The 19717-nt window shown below is 46.2% G+C and overlaps 1 long non-coding RNA gene across 2 annotated transcripts in view; it reads left to right on the forward strand.

Annotated features, from left to right (window-relative positions):
• The first annotated feature begins 1016 nt into the window (after positions 1–1016).
• The window catches only part of LOC118912924 (uncharacterized), a 47915-nt gene continuing 29214 nt past the window's right edge, over positions 1017–19717 (forward strand). For both annotated transcript variants that reach the window (XR_005024996.2, XR_005024997.2), the window contains exons 1-3: positions 1017–1166; positions 10256–10393; positions 16708–16813. This is a non-coding gene — a long non-coding RNA (uncharacterized LOC118912924). The remainder of the gene's footprint in view (positions 1167–10255; positions 10394–16707; positions 16814–19717) is intronic.

Raw genomic sequence — 19717 nt, forward strand, 5'->3', positions numbered from 1 at the left:
CTTGGGTGCTCCATGGGTCACAGTACTGGGCATGTAGTAGGGGCTCATAAAGATTTGTTGAAGAAATGTGGGTAGATGGGTAAATGGATCATCAGAGCTTCTTAGAACTGCCTGGGGGACAGGGCAGGATCTGTCTTGATTGGGGTATCTGGCTCGAGAGGTGCTTTCTCCAGGAGCAGACCAAACCCTTCATACGGTGGGGGACAGAGCAGAAGCCCTTCCCTTCCTGCTGAATCTCTTTCCCCTAGAAACCAAGTTGCCAGCCTTCCTTGCAGCTGCTGAGGTTTACAAAGTCCCCGGGAGTGTCTGTGAGTGAGGGACGGTCCTGCCTACCAGGAAATGATAACCTCAAGAGCAAACCCAGCGCAAGGGAAAAGAAGGCTGTCAGTTGCTTGTGCAGTAAATGCCTATAATCCGCTCAGGGAGGCGAGCGGGACCTTTTCCCTCTGAGCAGGAGATTAAAGGCCTGAACTTGCGATTGCTGCTCGGCTGGGGACCTCTGTTGTGTACCCACAGGGGTCCCGGAGAGCAAGGAGAACACAGCTGCCGCTGGAGAAAGCGTGGGGGAGCGCTGGTGGCGGGCTGTTGGAAACAAATGGGGCAAAGAAACAGTTTCGATCCTATGGATTGGAGCTGATGTTGGCAGAACAGCCAGAAACGACTTACTTGCCTTCAAAACCAATAGGGAAACTGAAGTTAGTGAGCCTAGGACAGACCTCGCTGAAGCCCGCACAGGGTTTTCACCGCCCCCCCCTTCTCCCCTCCCAGAAATACCTGCACATCAACCCACACACCACCCCGGTCGGGAGACCCTGGCCGGGCGATGCGAGAGGTCCCCGGGGCGGCCCCTGCTCCCTCCTCTCCACTCTCGTCCTCGGGTGGCCCCCAGCGGCGTCTCCTCAGCCTCCCCCCGCCCAGCTGGCTGCCGCCCCCACCACATCTGGCCTCGGAGCCTCGCCTTGCCGCCCTCATGGGGGCTTGCGCCCCGTGTGTGTCAGGCTGTGGGAGAGCAGGGCGCCGCCACACCCCGGGGCTTTCGTCATTGTTTACTTAAAAGGAACTCCAGCAAATCACCAAACCACATCAGAACAGAAAGTACAAACTCCTGAAATGGAGGAGTTTGCTGAGCAGGGACCCTTCAACCCAAGACGCTCAACGTTAGCCCAGTGAGCACAGCCTCCTGGAAACCAGGCTCCTTTGGTTTGGTAATGCTTTCTTTTCCTTTCTCTTTTCTACTCTCCTCTCCGCTCCTTTTCCCTTCTCTTCTCTCTCTTCCCTTCCTTCCTTCCTTCCTTTCTTTCTTTCTTTCTTTTTTTTTTTTTTAACCTCCACCCTGTGTTAGTCTGTGTCTTCCAAGAAGCAGATGCCAAGATAGGATTAAAGGAGCCTCAGTTTTTCTGGGGAAACACCCGTGGGAGAGAAAATGGGGAGGGAGCTAAAAAAGGCTGAAGGAAGCGATGCAAGTCCGACCTTGAGTGCAGGATAAAGGTTGGGCAGAAAGCATGCTTGGCTGCCCTGCAGTCTCAGGAAGGTTCAGCAAGGCTGCTGGGGTATCCCTGAACCCGAGTTGCTAAGGGGTCTGGTGTCTTCCAGGCACGGACCTACTGCAGCATTGCTGTCCATCTCTGTCACTGTCTGGGAGCAGCCTGAGGGAAGCAGGGCCTTGGTATTAACTGATGGGCTTCAGAGCCTGGCACCCGGAGGCTTGGTCAATCCTGGCCCTGCAGCTGGAGGTCTGTCAGGCACATTCTCGTGACCATGGTGGCCCTATCTGGTTTGGCATGCCTGAAGCCAAGTCACAGACTGCTTCTATCCTTCCATGGACTCTCACTCTTTTCTCTAGTCTTCCTCTAGATATTCACATGACTTACTTCCATATGGCCTTCTCTGCAAGGCTCTCCCTGGCCATCCCATTTGGACCTGAGACTCTCTGTTCACGGCCCATTTGCCTCTTTTGCTGCTTCATTTTTCTCCTGAGCTTTTATAACTCTGTAACCTACCGTATATTTTTCTCATTTATTATTTTTGTCTCTCACCCCTACCAGGATGTAAGTTTCAGGAGGGAAGGGATTTTTGTCTATCTTGCTCAGTGTTGTATCTCCAAAGCCAAAATGGTGCACAAACATAACGAATACTTACTGAATGTATACAATGACTACTGCTCAGAGTGACTTGGGCTCAATATCTCCAGCAGCTGTGCAGACCCTGGGACAAGGGCTGCTTCCCTTAAAGCTTGAGGGCCTCACGCCCTTTTCCCGGAGCTGGAGAAGTAGGTGCTATCGTGCAGGAACTGATAGCATGGGGGTTGGCACTGGACAGACTCAGGTACTGGTCAAAGCTCCATCACTTACCAGCTGTGTGTGACCTTGAGCAAGGCACTAAACCTCTCTGAGCCATTGCTCCCTCACAGGTGAAATGAGGACAACAGCCTACCTACCATTGTCAGCATGGCTTTAAGGTTGAGAAGGTTCTGATTACCTCAACTAAGTCCTGAAGACTTTTCCTATGTAAGAGTCAGCACTCACTAATGGTTAATCAAGAAATTATTTCTTTCTTAAAAGAAGGGAGAGCTTCATTTACACACCCTCTGCCCCAGGTCCTTTGGTGCCCTTTCTCATGCTCCCTCGTCTGTCACCCTCCTCCCCTCGAATAGCAGTAATGTGCTGGAATTCCTAGGTCTCCACCACAACTATTAACTACCACTTCTTATGGGCCATTACTCTGCATACATTATTATATGACTTAAATAATTAGAGCTCTATGATGACGGGATCACATATCTGGTTCCCTGCTATTTCCCCAGAGTCAGGCGCTGAATAGGTACTCAGTAAATACTTGCTAAATTATGACAGCTAACGGAAAGGTTGGTATTGTCATTCCTATTTTACAATATGGAGAAGGAGGCTTGTCCACAGTCACATAGCAAGTTAAGTGGCAGAGCCAAGGCTTAACCCAGATGTGTCTGACCTCTAAACCTGAGAGTTTTTAATTCTGTGGCACTGCTAGAAGGCGGTTTTTTGACATAATCCCCAGGGGAAAAGCCCAGGGTACAGGCATGGATTCATAATAGTCTCAGGACTCATCCAGCCCTCTGATTTTAGAAAGTGTTAGGGCACTCCAGTTCAGTGTTGGCGAGGAGCACGGCCTCAAGAACATCGTGCCTTTAGCCCATTGACTTTTATTGCCAACACATTATTTTCCAGGTTGAGTGAACATCCTTGGCTGGAAGATAGACTTTTTTTCATTTTTTTTTAGCTGCTCCTGAATACTTGACAATGTTGAGTCATTCCTTGGCAGAACATTGCCAATGTTGTGGCACTCAGTACAATTGACGTGGGCCAAATGGCTCCGTTAGCTAACCTAGGGTTTCTTCCATCACAGCAGAGTTTAACCCTGTGCTAGCCAGTCTAGAAAGAGTGGTGGCAGCCTTTTAATCCTGGCATAATGTTTTCAAAATCTCAAGGGTGGGCAGAGGTAGTTGGAAGACAGAGGAGGTGTATTTGTATGTTTGCAAATGACGAAGTCTTTTAACAATTCAAGCTGGGCTGTTTGTGCTGAAATAAGACTCAGGCATGCACACAAATACACAAACACCCTGTGATGAAAATCTTGAGTCTTTATTGTACAAACAGGTGTGTTTGCCTTTAAACAATGCAATTAAAATAGTGTTACAAATCAGTAGAGTGTGGCATTATCTAGGGTCAGCTCTTTGAGGGTCAGTAGAAGAGCTGCTGATGGGGTCTGGGTTTTGGGAGGCATCTCAAAGGCTCTTCTTTCTTGAAGCCCCTCACAGTGTTCTGCTTTGGGGGGTTGTGATTTTTTACCATTGGTCCCCGGTTGAGGGTAAGCTGAACTTTGAATAAGCCTGAGCCTCCAGTGTTGCTGGGGGTGATAGAACAGGGACTGTCAATCAGTGGTTGTCCTGTTTAGAATTCCTAACCACAGGCCACAGGAAATTTTGTTCAGTCTCCTTCTTTCTTCATGCTATGACTCTGCCAAATCCTGACTGTAGTCCTGATCAGAAGCTGCATAGTGGAAGGTGAGTCAGCATAGTCCTCTTTTTCTACCTTTAGCTCTTGGGGTTCCTGGCTCCTTGTCCCCTATCTCCATGGGGCCACTGTGGGAAAGGCCTATGTGGCAGATCCAGAGGGGGTCACTGATGAACCAGGAGACCTGGATTCTAATTCCAGCTCTTCTGGATCTTCATTCCTTGACCTTGGGAAAGTCTTCCTTCTCTGAGCTTCAGTGGCATATTGATTCTGTAATTCTGGAAACTGATAAAACAAAATTCTTTTCTCTCTCTGTCTCTTTTTTACAGCTGGGAAGTCTGAGCATTTGGCCTCCATCTCTGGGTCTTGCCATGTGAGATGCTTCTAGTCTCTTTGGGTCCCTGCTCTTTATAAATACCCTCTTGGCCACACCTTCCAGTACATGCCTGGGGTTTTTAGTTAGGAAATCTAAAGTTGGCAATAACTTGAGAGGAGACTTAAATATTGGACGATCAGAGACTAAACATGGGTTTCAATAAATGAAACTTCAGGTTTTAAATATTCAAGTCCAATTCCTTCAGAAAAGTTCCTGAAAATAAAGATTATCCACTTAAAATATACAAAGATAGCATTTACAAAAAAGGCACTTTGCAGGTAAATCAATCTTAATGTTGCCTTTCACGATCCCAAACCCCTCAGGCCCTAGTGAGAAGAGGCCCTTCTGCCTTTCCTGGGGTCTCCAGTCATCAACGTCCTCCCTCGGTGTGCCTGCTGCTGGGGGTCCCTTTGCTCTTCTCTTGACAGTTATGAGAAAACTGGGGGATTAGCCATGATTACAGCTGCCCTGTGGTGGCCACTGATCTCAGGAAGGATCCCGGTCATTTGGTTCCCATCTGCGAGCAATTATAGTGGAAGGAAAGGCAGTGAGCGGAATGTATAACCTCCAGCTCAACTCTGTAACTTTGGAGTTTTCTCTCAAAACTCTTATGCAGAGAACAGTTTTTTAGAATTCTCTGCTTACCATTCATGCACATGTTTCTGAGTTTCCTAGGGTAAATGAAGCAAAACCTTCTCCCTGTCTTTGGATTTTTTTTTTTTTAGTAGCTTAGAAGTTAGGAAAATGTAAGTGATAAAGTAAACAATGATATTCCTTATCTTAGATCAGTATTTTTTTTATTGCAGAAGAATTATAGCCATTTGAAAAATGCTAAGACATACTTGTGAGAGGCATATTATTCATTCTATAGATTCCTCTTAGTTGTTGTGCAGACTTGGGGATACCCTATAATAATTCTGGGGCTCCACTAGGATCTATTGCTCACAGATTGGGCAGAACAAAAAGAATATGTATCGATAGCATATACTGTTTCCTACATGTCTGCCACTTCACTAAGTGCTTTAGACGCATTCCATTTGATTCTCATAATAACCTTATAAAATAGATACTGATATTATCTCCATTTTATAGAGGAGGAAACACAGGCTTTGAGAGGTAAAATAATTCACTCAAGCCCATACAGATGTAGGTTGCAGAGTCAGGATTTAGACCCATATACTTGTGTTTTCAAATCCATGTTCTTAATCACAGAACTACGATTTGGCTTATACTGCTGTATATCATTTATAACTGGCTACTTTGAATTTAGCACTTTGTATCTTCTATAGATCCTGACACATAGAAAAGGATCAGTAAATGCTTTTCCATTAATTGATTTGTGGTGAGGGTTTAAATTTTTTTTAATTCCTATGATTTTACTACTTATTTCCAAACAGTGGCATTTTAACCTTCTTGAGATCTTGAAGATCTTGGATGGCCTTGGTTGACAAGTATCATTTAAAATCTTGAATTTCGAATCAGGAATTAATAGATAGACATCAGGGGAGGAACTGAACTTCCTGACTCATGATCTAATTGGGAGTTTGATGAAGACAGTTTTGTTTGCAAACCATGAGTGTCATTCATTCCATTTCCTAGAGCATTCAGTTAAGCTTCTTTATCATCATCACCACTAAAATCATTATCATTAGTATATATTTACAGAGTTCCTGTTTCTCACAAGGAACTTTTTTAGATTCTGAGGATAGAAATACAGAGACGTGATACAGGTTCTGTCCTTTTCTTGGGGAGATTCCAACCCAAGGGGAAAACCAGGGAGAGCCTCAGTGTGGAGGTTCATTTATCCTGGGCCTGCAGAAGAGAGTTGTTTGGAGGAGAGGGGGAGCAGAGTTAGGGCTTGCACTATTTTAGACAGAGGGAACAATATAAACAAAGGCAGATAGATTTGGAAATGCATGTTTAAAGAAATGCAAGCAGTTGAATGGGGGATGTTTAACAGTTGTACTCCACCTAGAATATATCTTAGGTGGTGTGAGGTAGGGATCTCACTTTATTTTTTTCCATATGGATGATTAATTGTCCCAATGCCATTTAGTGGATTGTCAATCCTTTCCTCACTAATTAAAAATAACACCTGTTTCTTATACCAAATTCCCTTAAATATTTGGGTGTGTTTCTGGATTCTGTCCTGTTTCATTGTCTTCTTTCTCTGTACCTAACCCAGTACCCCATTATTTAAATTCATAAAGCTTTGTAATATGTCTTGACATCTGGCAAACAAACCCCTCTCTTTATTTTTTTTCAAAATAGTTATGGCTATTCAGGAAAACTGACTCCTCTGTATGAATTCTAGGAGGTGCTAATAAAATTCCTTGAAAAATCACTGAGGGCCTGAAGGGAATGCCATGAGGCGTAGAGGGAGTGTAGTGGGCAACGAGGCTGGTAAAATAGTCTGAAGGTCAAAAATTGGACACTTAGGCTGTCAAGACAAGACAACAGAGCTTATAGCACTTCTGTGCATTCCTAAAGAAGCTGAGATGAATTCTGGATTCTGGCCCCTCCCTTAAGACACATGTTTGCAATGCCTTGCACATAGATTGCTACAGACTGAGCAGAACACCCATGTCCTCAGAACCCCATGTGGCCTTCTAAAGAGAGAGCTCAGCCTGTGCTGAAAGACCCAAAAAAGCCTTGACCATCTCGCCTATTCAGAATGCAGAAGTGACTGAACTTGAAACCCTGAGGCAGCTCCTTTCTCTCTGCCTTGGTCTTCTCACTGCCTCTGCCCCTTTACACACGCAGCCCTCCCTGTCTGCCATCTGTCACAGTTACAGATGATTGCACAAGGATAAGGAGACAGAGGCAGCTGCCCGTTGTGTCTTCCTTCGAGGATGAATGTCAGCCCTGGATTAGAAATCATGGGAAGTAACCCTGGCCCTTGGGTGAGCGGAGGGAGCATGAGCGCCTTTCGGACAAGCCTCTGAGGACAAGCTGCCCTCTCATCCATCCCATTCCATTAGCTACAAGACAGAGACATACAGGGAAGTGCTTCTCCTCTGCTCGCCTCTCCAGCTTTTGTTATTTATTAATTTATTTCTTCATTCAACAAGTATTTATTGAATACTTGCTATAGGTGAGGTGTTGGAAAAACGATGTGTACAAAATAGATTTGGTTTTTGTCTTCATGGGACTTACAGTCTGGTGGGGGACACAGCCAGAATAGGCTAACAAACATACACATATTTGTTTTCTCCGCTGCCCTCCTCTCCTCCGAGCACAGCTCTCAGGAAGCCTTTGCTGGAGATGGGTAGGGGTTAGGTGGAGGTGATAGATCAATATATAAAGACTGTAGTGTGGGAGAATAATAGGTGATTTCTTCATGTAAAGGGAAACCTAAAAGGGTCTTGAAAATCTTACCTAGGTTCCCTTTTTCTGGCCCTACTAGGTGATTCCTGTCTCCCTTTTTGAGGGTCACATACATGTCCCATGTCTGAACAACACCTCCTATTGAATGACAAGAATTGTAGGAGGATGGAGAAGTGTTTCTGCTCTATGCAAGGGCGAGGAGAACGGTGAGTCTTTCTGTATCCAAAGGCGATGGGGAGGAGGACAGGATGTCCTGGCAGGGGGACCCTGACTTCCCAGAGGCAGTCTATAAAGTATCCCATCCCAGAAGGGTTCCTGGTTCTGGTGACTGTGATGTGACATGTATGATTGAGATTCTGGGCCAGCTGTGCAGCCAGACTGATCTGAGAGCGAGGAAAAACGAAAAAGGGAGGGAGCAATGGTGTGGCCTTGAACACAAAGGACAGCCCATTTCATGGGGAGGATGGAGGAGACAGGAGCAATGTAGACCAATGAAAGGAGAGTCAGAGGGCTCTTGACCTGAGCAAAAATTATGAAGAACTGTTTTCTAGAATTCTAAGGATGGAAACCTTTTAATATTTGAATATAGGCATGTAGAATTTGTTGAAAATCAAATGGCAAACTGTAAGTATGGCCTTGGAAAAATCATGGGGCATCAGTTTCTGCATTTACAAATGAATAATGGTTGGGAGGTTGGGATGGGGTGTTGAGAGTGGTATTTAATAATTTCTAAGGTTTTTTTCACCTTTAATATGTGATTCTTTTTTATCCCCATGGAGCAGACATCATGTGTCTAGAAATGTGTAGAGGAAAGTTGATAAGTTTACTTTTGGGAGTTTATATTCTCTTTGAGGGCAACCGATATCTCCCTAGCACAGAAACTTGCATAAATGTTGTTGGATGAATGAATGAGGAAAAAGTGAAACTTCCTTCTCACCAAGGAGCCTACTTCCGGGTTGAAGAGCCCAGATAATACACTTGAAATAGTTAAAGAAGTCAGCTGGACAACCCATATTCAAGTTCTAAAATGACTCCCTGGTTCCAGGTAGTACTGTAGACAGCCCCATCGTGCTGGTGCTGAAGGTAGAGCTAGAAGGGAATATACTTTCCAGTTCAGTGTTCACTGACTCATTCATCCTGCAAACATTCACCAAGGGCCTGTTACGTGCAGGAAGCACCCAGGAACAACAGGGAAGGAGTCTGAGTGTTTTAAAGTTGAAGATAACCTCAACGGAAATGACCAAAACTATTACACAACCAAAGTTTGCAAGAAAAATAGGAGAGGAAACACACAAAAAAGACAATTTCAGTTTAGAAAGTTGAATTCAGGAAGGTGAGGAAACTTTTTATAATAGGTACTTGTCTTGCCAATGGGTTTCAGCCCTGGGCAAGTTCGCTATGGATTCAGTGTGACCAAAGAAATTGACAGCAAAACGTTCCTTGGGGTGAAATAGTTTATTACCCGGCTGTTCTCCAGGTGGTAGGTCGAGCACTAACGTCTCTGCCTCTACGCAGAGCACTGGACCGAGCTCTCTATATAGTGCAATAATACCTTATTGCCTAAAGGTGTGGAAGTGGTAGCCTAGCAACAGGCCAGTTACATCATCAGGTGGTTTAAGTTCAGTGAGGATCCTGGTCATAGGAACCCCAACTTCCCCACAGTACCATTTACTGAGTGTCCACTATAAGCCACTCTGTGCACACATTCTTTCTAAATAGTCCCGTAAGATAGGAGCTCAGAGAGTGTGTGGGTCTCATATCCCGTGGCATGTAAGCAGGAGCAGGATCAAGGTTGAAGTCAGCTTCAGGTATGCTGAACCTTGGGTGGGAGTGGGTAGGGGTAAATCAGATGATTCCATCATGACTCCGCCCCTTCCTCCAGCCCTCATTCTCTGCCTTGTTTTATTCTGAAGACAGGCTTTAGCCAGGCTATGACAAGGTGGGCTGCCAGGAGTCCCAGAATCCACCCTTTCTAATTTGCAACACCAGCTGAAAAGCATCTTCTCTCTCCCAATTTCCATATATCAATCACAAAGGCTCTGATTGGCTCAGCTTTGTTCTTGCCCATGTATTCTGATTGACAGGCGCTCGTCTCAGGGCTTCACCTGTTGGAGGTAGACAGGCACACTGGGAATGAGAATGGTGTCACCTGAAGTGATAGAGGACCTTCCTAAAGAACCAAAAGAAAGATGATGGAAATCAGACCGAACAAATAAAAATGTTAAATATTCTGGAACTCTGTAGTGGATACACACAGCTCTTGGAACTTAGGTGAGGGGCTCCTAGAGGGTCTCCTGAGAGGGGCGTGGGGAGGCTGTGGGAATCAGGGCAGGAAAGGTGAGCAGCTCTGCTCAGTGGGCTCTTTGGGACAAAAAGCAGTCCTGGCTCCTGGTTTTTCCAGAGCTCAGCTTTATAAGGCAGAAGGTCAAACCTATCCGCAAAACAATAATCCCCCTCTTTAGAGAATTCTCTGCAGTTACCGAAGACTGTTTCACCATCATTTCAGAGCCTCATAACAACTCTGGCAGGTAGTAAGGGCAGGTGTTATTTTTCTATTTTACAGGTGAGGAAACTGAGTCTTGGAGATGCTAATTGACCTGCCCAAGGTCACTCAGTTAAGCTGCAGCATTCTGTCAACCATCTCTCCAGCATATAGAATTAATTAAAAGGCCGAGAAAAAACTCCAGTGTGAACAAGATTGGTAAGTGATGAGGAGAAATCTCATTGGTCAGACAAAAAGCTGCAGAGGGAACAGATTTGTCAGTTGGAAAGGCAAAAACAGGAAGCTTGGCCCGATTGCCCAAGAAGAGAACAAAGAAATAGTCAGAATTTATAGGTGGGGGGAGAGAAAAATCAAAGAAAAGAATGAGATGCACCTGCAAGACACATAAAAGGAAATAGAAGAACATTCTTTAAAATACATTACGAACAAGAGGAAGATAAGGAGGAATGTTTCTTCCTAATAGATGATGAAAGAAAGCTGATAATAGACGGCACTAGAAATGCATAGGTTTTTAATGCTTTATTTCCCAGGTAGCTGGAACAAACTGCAGACAGACTAGAAGGTTAAGAAAACAATTGGAGAGTGAAAGGTGAAGAGGAAGTGATGCCAGGAACTAAAGGTCTGGGGTCCCCAGTGACAGGGAGCCCTAGAATATCCAAGCTGAAGGGACCCTAGATGTCATCTGGCCCCATCTCTTGCTTTACAGACAATGACACTGAGAATCAGGGATGGGGAGGGAGCTGCCCTAGGTCACTCAGTATTAGAAGAGCTGGGCTTTTGGCTCTTGAGTCAGTGTGCTTTTCTGGCACCCTTGGGAGATGGTGAGAAGGGGAGAGGCAGTGATGGAGGGACCAAGACATATAAAATCTAGTATGGGAAATGCACAAGTAACCTCAGTTGGGGTGAAAGGACAGGGCATAGGGGGGATCAGAGACACGAGGTAAGGAGTAGGCTGCTTGATATCATGGTTCAAGTCTTGGTGTTGCTCTGGCCTCCACTCTACCATTTGGGGGTCTCAGGTTGTTAGACTTCCTCAGATCTGAGGGTCTCTGGATCACTGACTGTTGTCTACTACTTGGATACTACCTATCTTGCTTTGTCTCTTGAATCCATTTTCTGTTGCCACGATAGTTCTAACAAACCACCCCAATATTCAGAGGCTTAAACTATAAGCATCTATTTAGTTTGCTGTGGGTCAATGATGGAGGCTGGACTCAGCTGGGAGGTTTTCCTATAATGGCTGGATTCTTCTGGAGAGGTTGGCTTGCTGTTGGCCTATCTGGGATGGCTGTCGCTGGATGGCTTGTACGATTGGGGTATATGAGATGACTCAGCTCTCTGCCAAGTGTCCAGCAGACTGGGCCAGACATAGTCTCATGGCGGGACAGCAGTGCATGGCAACAAGTGCAATCATCAAGGAACGGAAACATGCAGGCACATTTCAAGTTTCTGCTTGCACACGTTTGCTAACATTTCTTTGGAAAAAGAAAATTACATATCCAAATCCAGAGTCAGGGTGGGCAGGACTACAAAATTACAAGAGGATGTAATTCAGCAACACCATTAACTGGAGCTATTAGCAAAATCAGTCCACTGCCCGTCCTCTGTTCTCAGGGTCTTTGGCTCTGCTGCCTTACTCTACTTCCTACCATCTTTGTCCTGCTCAGTGAGGTGCTCATATGGCTCCCCACCCTCATCACTGAGAGTTCTATGCTGCCTGGGATCCCATAGCCCATTTGCCAGTAGGACAACAGTCTGAGTCTCACACACTGGTTCTGCCCAGGTAGACTTTTGGATATCCCCATCTAGGCTGAGCTTGCTTTTTCTCAGACAGTGATGAAGACACTGCAGCTCAGAGCCTGTCTGCTGCCACAACAGTCTCAGAAGCCATACTTTTTAAAAGCTCTTTAATTGGGAACCCCTGAATTCATGGGCATTTCTGAGCTGCTGTTCACTTCCAAGTCTTTCCTGCCCATGGACATATGTCAAGGAGAAGCCAGGTAGGTCCTCTGCAGCCTTTATGCTCTACACCACCCTGGACTCTGTCTTCTGAGAGGGTGTTATGTGCTGAATTTTGTTCCCCCCCAATTCATAAGTTGAAGTCCTAACCCCTAGTATCTCATAATGTGGCTGTATTTGGAGACAGGATCTTTAAAGAGGAAACCAAGTTAGAATGAGGCCATTAGAGTAGGTCCTGATCCAGTTGTCTGGAGTCCTCATTAGAAGAGAGTGGGACCCAGAAATGTATGAGCACAGAGGGAAAATTGCGTGAAGACACAGGGAGATGATGGCCATCTACAAGCCAAGGACAGAGACCTCAGAAGAAGCCATGATCTCAGACTTCTGGCTCCAGCACTATGAGGAAATAGATTTCTGTTTTTTAAACTATCCATTCTGTGATATGTGGTGTGGCACCTGAGCAGACAGTACAGAGGGCGAGGCCCGTCTTGGATGTTCATCTGATGCCATCAGGATGCTTAGGGATAGTCCTCCCTTCAGCACTGCAGCTCCAGACCCCAAGGCAGGGAAACACTCAGTGGAGACAACAGTCTGTGTGGAACTACCTCCTGGTTTCCATTCTGAAGACTGAGCATGTCCTGACCTCCCTACTAATGAGGTCCTGGTCAGAGCCTACTGACTGGGGGATGTATCCTGGCTGTGACCTCTGCCTACCCAGACAAAGCTAGGTTTCCCTCAGTCCTGGCTTCTCCACCTCCTCCTGCCCTGTGTCCCCTCCTGTCCCCCTCTTCCTCCTCCTCCTGCCCGTGTCCCCTCCTGTCCCTCTCCTCATTCCCATCATCCCAGTTCAAGCAGCTCATCCTTTCCTGGTCTGGATCCTATTGCCAGGAGATCGGTCTGGATTTTCATGAATTTAGGATGTCAAAGCCCATTCTCTTCTTTCTATGACACTCAACAATATAAACTATTTGACCTTCCTTTCTGAAAGAAACCTTAATGCCTCTAAAATTTGAGAGAGGAGAGAAGGTATGTTTCCTTACAAGGCAATGAATAAGGATCCATGTTAAGTTCCGAGGCATGAGAAAGCCTGTCAAAGGAAAGCATCTGTTAGATGTGGAAGCACAGTTTAGACTGGCCACTGGGATGGGCTGGCAGCTGGGGGAGGAGCCAGGTGGCTCCTGCACTGGCAGTGGGGACAGAGCCCTGGGCTGGGAGTCAGAAGACCCAGAGCTGAGTCCCGTACTTGTTGAGTCTGATGCTAAGTGCCATGTGGCCCCCTGCTGGGCACGCAGCGCCAGATACGGCAGAACACCCTGCCCTCACGCGGCGTTCACTCTCAGCACCACACTGGCATCGGTTCACATCTCAGCCTCAGTCTCCCATCTCTAAGACGAGAAGTCTGGACCATGATTTATCATGTTCTTTTCTGCTCTAGCATTCCCTAAGGGCTATCCTTGGGTATGGCATCTCCTTACATCATGGCAGTGGAAGCTCTAAAAATGGGAAGGAAGGGATGAGTCTAGAGACATTCTCAAGAGTGAACTGACTGAAGAGGCAAAAATGCCTGAGGTTTAAAAACTGAAGGTTTTTCCATCGACAAGGAAAACGGAAAGTGGGCAAAGGATGAAGATGAATGCTCGCCCAAATTAGATGACTTGTTGGTAATTATACAAACAAAGAGATCAAAATTATGTTTTTTTCTCCAAAGAGGAAAAATCAGCTATACATACAAAAAGGTGTGTGTGAAGCTGGAGGAATTACTCAGTGGCTATATATGCATGAGGATGGACAAGCTCTAGAGGTCTTAGCAGAAATCAGTACTGCTGCAGAGCACAGCCACAAAACGGCAGTGCAATGACAGATGGGAACTGCATAGACAGTGGCCACTGTCTTTGTGTGCTGGAGGCCACAGGACTGGAGAGGAAAATTGCTGGGTCATTGCTCGATCCCTGGGGGATTTTGAACCTGAAGTGATGTCCTTCTTAACGACACAATTTTTCATTTTCTGAGGGAGCTGAGTGCATCCAAACCCTAAGTACCTACCATTTAGTCAACTCAAAAAAAATTATTGCGGTACCCTCGTGTTCCAGGCAACAACAAGCTAGGAGCCAAGGATGCATAGATGAGTAAGAGAGGGTTCCTGCTTATAAAATTAGAGTAGAGGTGGGGTGGGGAGGCAGGCATGTGACAGTCTAGTGCAGGCAGCCTGTGAGTCATGCTTAAAACAGTGTTGTAAGCAAAGTGCTGGTGATTAATTCTGGTGGCTGAGCTCTGGGAAGGCCTCAAAGAGGAGATGGCATTTGAGCTGGGCCTTATGTGCAATCTGTACCAGAAGAGGTAAGCTAAATGTAGGGACTTAAAGAAGCATCATTACAGACTTTGGCAGGAGGAGAATGGTAGAGGGTGTCATGGGGAGTAGCGAATGTTCTAGACCAAGGTCATGGTTAAGTTTAGAGTCAGCATGGGGGCAGGAGGTCTCCTAAGATGACGCTGAATGTCTAAGCACTCACACAAGAACCAGATACACTGACTTAATCCAAAACTCAGTGAGGCTGGGAGTCCAGAGGATGGGAGGTGCGTCCTTGGTAAGTGGTGGGGAGCTTCAGCAGCGGGGAGGCGGGGGAAGAGACAGTCACAAGGCAGCAGGACGGCGTGGGAGGTTTCAGGCAGAGCTGCTCTTTTGGAAGGGTGAAGCAGGCTAATGCCACAAAGGCATGGAAAGCTCTGGAGCCTGGGGGACAGCGTGCTGATGAGCTGCTTGGTCAGTGAAGCAAGGAAAGGAGCTGGGATGGCAGCTGACAAGATCTGTGGGGTCAGGAGGAGGGAGGCAGTAAGCTGCCTGGGAGTTGTGAGCTCCTCACTGTGCTGCCCAGCCTGAGCCTGGGGCAGGAGGTGAGGGGCCCCAGGCTTGCCAGAATCTGCACGGAGGGGTTGTGTTCCAGGTGTAGGCCTCTGGGCGGCGTGGGGAGAGATCAGACTGTATAACACACAGCAGAGCGTCTGGCCAGGTGCAGATTGCTTACCTGGCAAGTGCTGCAGACAGGGAACAGGTGTGAGCCCGACCCTCACGCAGCTCCCACTGGCTTCCTCCCTGAGGGTCTGCCTTCCTTTTCCTCCTTTTTACCCTTCCTCTTCCCTGTTCTCCTCCCTATCACTTCCCTTCCTTTCCACAAAAAATTATCCAGCATTTATTACATTGTACTAAGTTTATTTTCTGCATAGAGGCTTAGAGATCCTTTTAAAGAGGAAAAACTCAGACTCAGTATTAGTTACACCAGCTTGGCTCTCTTTTCAGAGTCTTTGCAAGACCCTATGTGGACCCTGCATGGGTAGGCAGGATAGATCTTGTTGGCCCTTCTGTTCTTATGCCCACTTTCCCAATTGATGATAAGCCAAAGGGAACTGGAAGTAGGGCTCTCAAGTTCTTGGGCAAAGTCTCCTCCCTGTACAAGCCTGGTTTCTTCTCAGCCATAATTATCTTTCTAATGGCAATCTTACCTTCTTGCTTCCAGTCTGCTTTACCTTAATTCCTGGCCATTTCTCACAGTTCTGAGAGAAAGCTGGAGGGTTCAGCTGGGAGGATTATTAAAAATAACCATGGCTACCACTTACCGAACACTTACACTAATACTAGGCATCAAGTTAAACAAGTAACTTTATTTAATCCTTACAACAACTCTGTAAGGTAGATATTCCCCCCATCCCCTTCTTCAGACGAGCACACAGAGCCTCAGAGAGGTCAGGTTAACTTGCTCAGAGTCACCCAGCTACTTAGTGGGAAAACCCATCTTTCATTCCATGCCTACCTAATTCTGAACCTGTGCTAATAAACATCACTTTAGACTGATTCCCTTTAGTCTTCAAACAAAGCCTCATGCAGTGTCGCTTGTCTGGGAGGAGAGACCAGATGGCCACTTTCCCTCAGCCCCATCTCCTCTTCCCTGAGAGTCCGGCTGCCTTCGGTTCCAGTCCTGTCCACCCTGCTTGCACATCCGGCATCGCTGTATTACTCTGCATGGGGGTCATTTCATCACCAGCTTTTCAGAGCACGGAGAGCAAAGGCAATTTGGCAGCCAAAAGGACAGAGCTCAGACACACAAAACACCCGAGGACAAGGGCAAGGGAGGGAGCCGCTTCCATTTTTCAGTCTTGGTGACTTTATTGGCAGGACAAGGTAACCAAGCGTTGCCAAAGCTAGTTCATCAACCTCCTGTACGTCCCTCTCCAGCGGGAGCTGACGCTCCCATCCTCATCAGAGCTGGTTGGTGTCCCAGGTGCAGCTGCTGGCTCCTGTCCTGGGTCTGCAAGTGCTGCCCCCTCTCCCTCCAAAACCCCCAGTTCCCTTCCTTGATAATCCAGAAATAATGACTATAACCTGTACAGCAATCTACCTGCCACTTCGAGTGCATTTTCATAAGCATTGTCTCAGTTGCACATTAATAATGAGGCTCTGTTCCAAGAGTGCTCTGTGGCCCCTGAAGGATGGACTCTGTCTGAAGTGCTGCTCCCCATTTTTTGCCTGGGTTTGAGTCTTCATCTGTCTCCTTAACCAGGTTTGAACCCGAAGCCCTAGCTCTTGACAAGTAGTAGACTCTACCGTTACCTGGGAGGAAGATGGTGATGCCTCTTTAAGATACGGAGACTCTGAGCCCTCAAGAGGTAAGGTCTTGAGTGAGGGGACACAGCTATTGAATAGAGAAGCCAAGACTCAAGCCTGGGGCTTTCTGCACCACAACGTGCTTGCTTCATTCCTGTAGGACCCTCCTGGGAGGCAGACACTGGGCCAAAATACACAAGCAGAATTTTGATGGCGAGGGAAGGCATATGAAAGGCGAAAAGTGTGAAGATGGGACGGGCATGGCAAATGGTCCTGTACAGCTGGGGGCAGATGGGGCTGAGGACTTGGTGGGAATCTGAGGCCCCACTTTGAGGGCCTTCCCAGCCATGTTAATGACTTTGAGCTTTATTACAGACATGGCCAGTGGGGAGCCACTGGAATTTGGAGTAGGGGGCAGTACGACCATCTAATTTGGGCTTTAAGGTAGGTGGAATTTCTGAGGGACTGAATGTCTGATATACCAAGGAAAACAGTTGACACCAGTCCTTGAGGAATCAGATGAAAGAATTAAAGTTGACTTGAGTGGTTTTGTCCAGTGACAATGTTGCTGGAGCTAGGGTGAATCTGAGACTTCTTGGTCAACAGTAGGGGAGGCATCAGGAGACTTGTGTGTCCCAAGCAGCACTTGAGGCTGGCTCTGGGATTGTGGTTCTTGCCTGGGCCAGGGCAGGAAGCTTAGGGGTTGTCCATGGGGCACAGGGAGAGGATGGGTTCATGGGGTTCCCATCAGCTGAGAGACCACATGTCAGGACTTCAAGAGAGAGCCATGGGGGTGAGAAAATATACTTTCAGGCCTCAGGCCCATGGGGACAGGCATCCGCAGATTTGGGGAAAGGGTCCAGGGCTCTGGGGGCAGTGTTGACTGGACTCCATGGAATCTCTCCAGAGAGCCTGTGGCCTGGTCTCTAAGATCTTCCAGGGCGCAAGGGGGAGGGGCTCTGTCTTTCAACATGAGGTCCTTTGTAGGAACATACTTGGCAGATTCCAGGGTTCCAGTCCCTTGGAAAAGGATGTGGCTGAATCTCCCAGGCAAGGACTATGGCCCTGGGATCAGGCTGCTGGGCTTCAGTTAGACAATCACTTAAAAGCAGGTGAGTTCTCAGCTGGGGAGCTGGAGACATTTGGGATTCTCTCCAAAAGCAGACCCATGCCTGCCTCCCCAGCCCACCTTCAATCACCCTGCTTCTGGCTCACCACACTCCAGGTGCACTGGCCTGCTTTCCTCCCTTGGACACCACGTTTCCCTCCCTGCAGGGGACTCACACACTCTCCCCTACCTGTCCCTTTCCCCTCGTTAACCTGCTTGTCCTTTGGGTCTTGGCCTACATCCACTTCTTTTGGGGGATGCAGCTAGGGTCCCTGCTTGGATTTCATAGCTCCCTGTGCATCTTTTTTTTTTTTTTTAAATAATTATTTTTTATTGAAGGGTAGTTGACGCACAGTATTACATTACATTAGTTTCAAGTGTACAACACAGTGATAAAACATTTATATACATAATTCTAGGTTCCAGCTATCACCCTACCAAGCTGTTACAATATCTTGACTATATTCCTTATGCTATACATTACATCCCGGTTACTTATTTATTTTACCATTGGAAGTCTGTCCTTTTTTTTTTTTTTTTTTTGTGAGGGCATCTCTCATATTTATTGATCAAATGGTTGTTAAAGACAATAAAATTCTGTATAGGGGAGTCAATGCTCAATGCACAATCATTAATCCACCCCAAGCCTAATTTTCGTCAGTCTCCAATCTTCTGAGGCATAACAAACAAGTTCTTACATGTAGAACAAATTCTTACATAATGAATAAGTTACATAGTGAACAGTACAAGGGCAGTCATCACAGAAACTTTCGGTTTTGCTCATGCATTATGAACTCTAAACACTCAGTTCAAATATGAATACTCATTTGGTTTTTATACTTGATTTATATGTGGATACCACATTTCTCTCTTTATTATTATTATTTTTAATAAAATGCTGAAGTGGTAGGTAGATACAAGTTAAAGGTAGAAAACATAGTTTAGTGTTGTAAGAGAGCAAATGTAGATGATCAGGTGTGTGCCTGTAGACTATGTGTTAATCCAAGCTAGACAAGGGCAATAAAACATCCACGTATGCAGAAGATTTCTCTCAGAACAGGGGGGGTGAGGTTCTAAGCCTCACCTCTGTTGATCTCCAATTTCTCACCTGATGGCCCCCCTGCGACTGTGCCTGTCTTAGGTTATTCCTCCCTTGAGGAATCTTACCCGTCTCTGGCTAACCAGTCATCTTCCGGGGCCATACAGGGAAATGTGAAGTTGGTAAGTGAGAGGGAAGCCTTATTGTTTGAAAAGGTTAGCTTTTTACTTCTTTGCATATTTATGCCCTGTGGCTTCTATGCCCAGCATTTGTCTTGAGGTATCTTTACCACTTGGAAGAATTATGATAGTCGGTAAATTTGATATGAGGCACGAATTCTATTTAAGGGTTGTAATTAGGAAGGAAGAAGAAAAGCTATAGAAGTAGCAGGAGGAAGAAAACATGGGAAGATTGATTATTTCTTTGACATATCTTCTTGTAGAGTAACTTCAGCATGTATAGGTTTTAAGCTACTACTTAAATTGCGCACACACATTAACATAATAGGAGTATAGTTACGTAACCAAAGCATATCTGTAATTACCAGCCATCTCCAGTGAAACCAAGAAAACCAGTTAGGCACCTTAGGCATTTGTGAAAACTTATCTATGATATGGTGGATATTGTCCAACTGAACTTGAACAGTCTGAGAGAAATCAGACAAATTAAAACAACCCATTCCTGGGGAATGTTCACATCCCTTATGTTCTTTTAACAGTAAATAGTCTGTAGTTGTAAGATTTCGGAGTGCTCCAATTTGCACTTCTCCTAATTCTTGGTTGAGTTCCAACAGTATAGATCCAGTCAAATTTGTTGTTT

Source organism: Manis pentadactyla, chromosome 8 (genome assembly GCF_030020395.1).
Source record: "Manis pentadactyla isolate mManPen7 chromosome 8, mManPen7.hap1, whole genome shotgun sequence".
NCBI lineage: Eukaryota > Metazoa > Chordata > Mammalia > Pholidota > Manidae > Manis > Manis pentadactyla.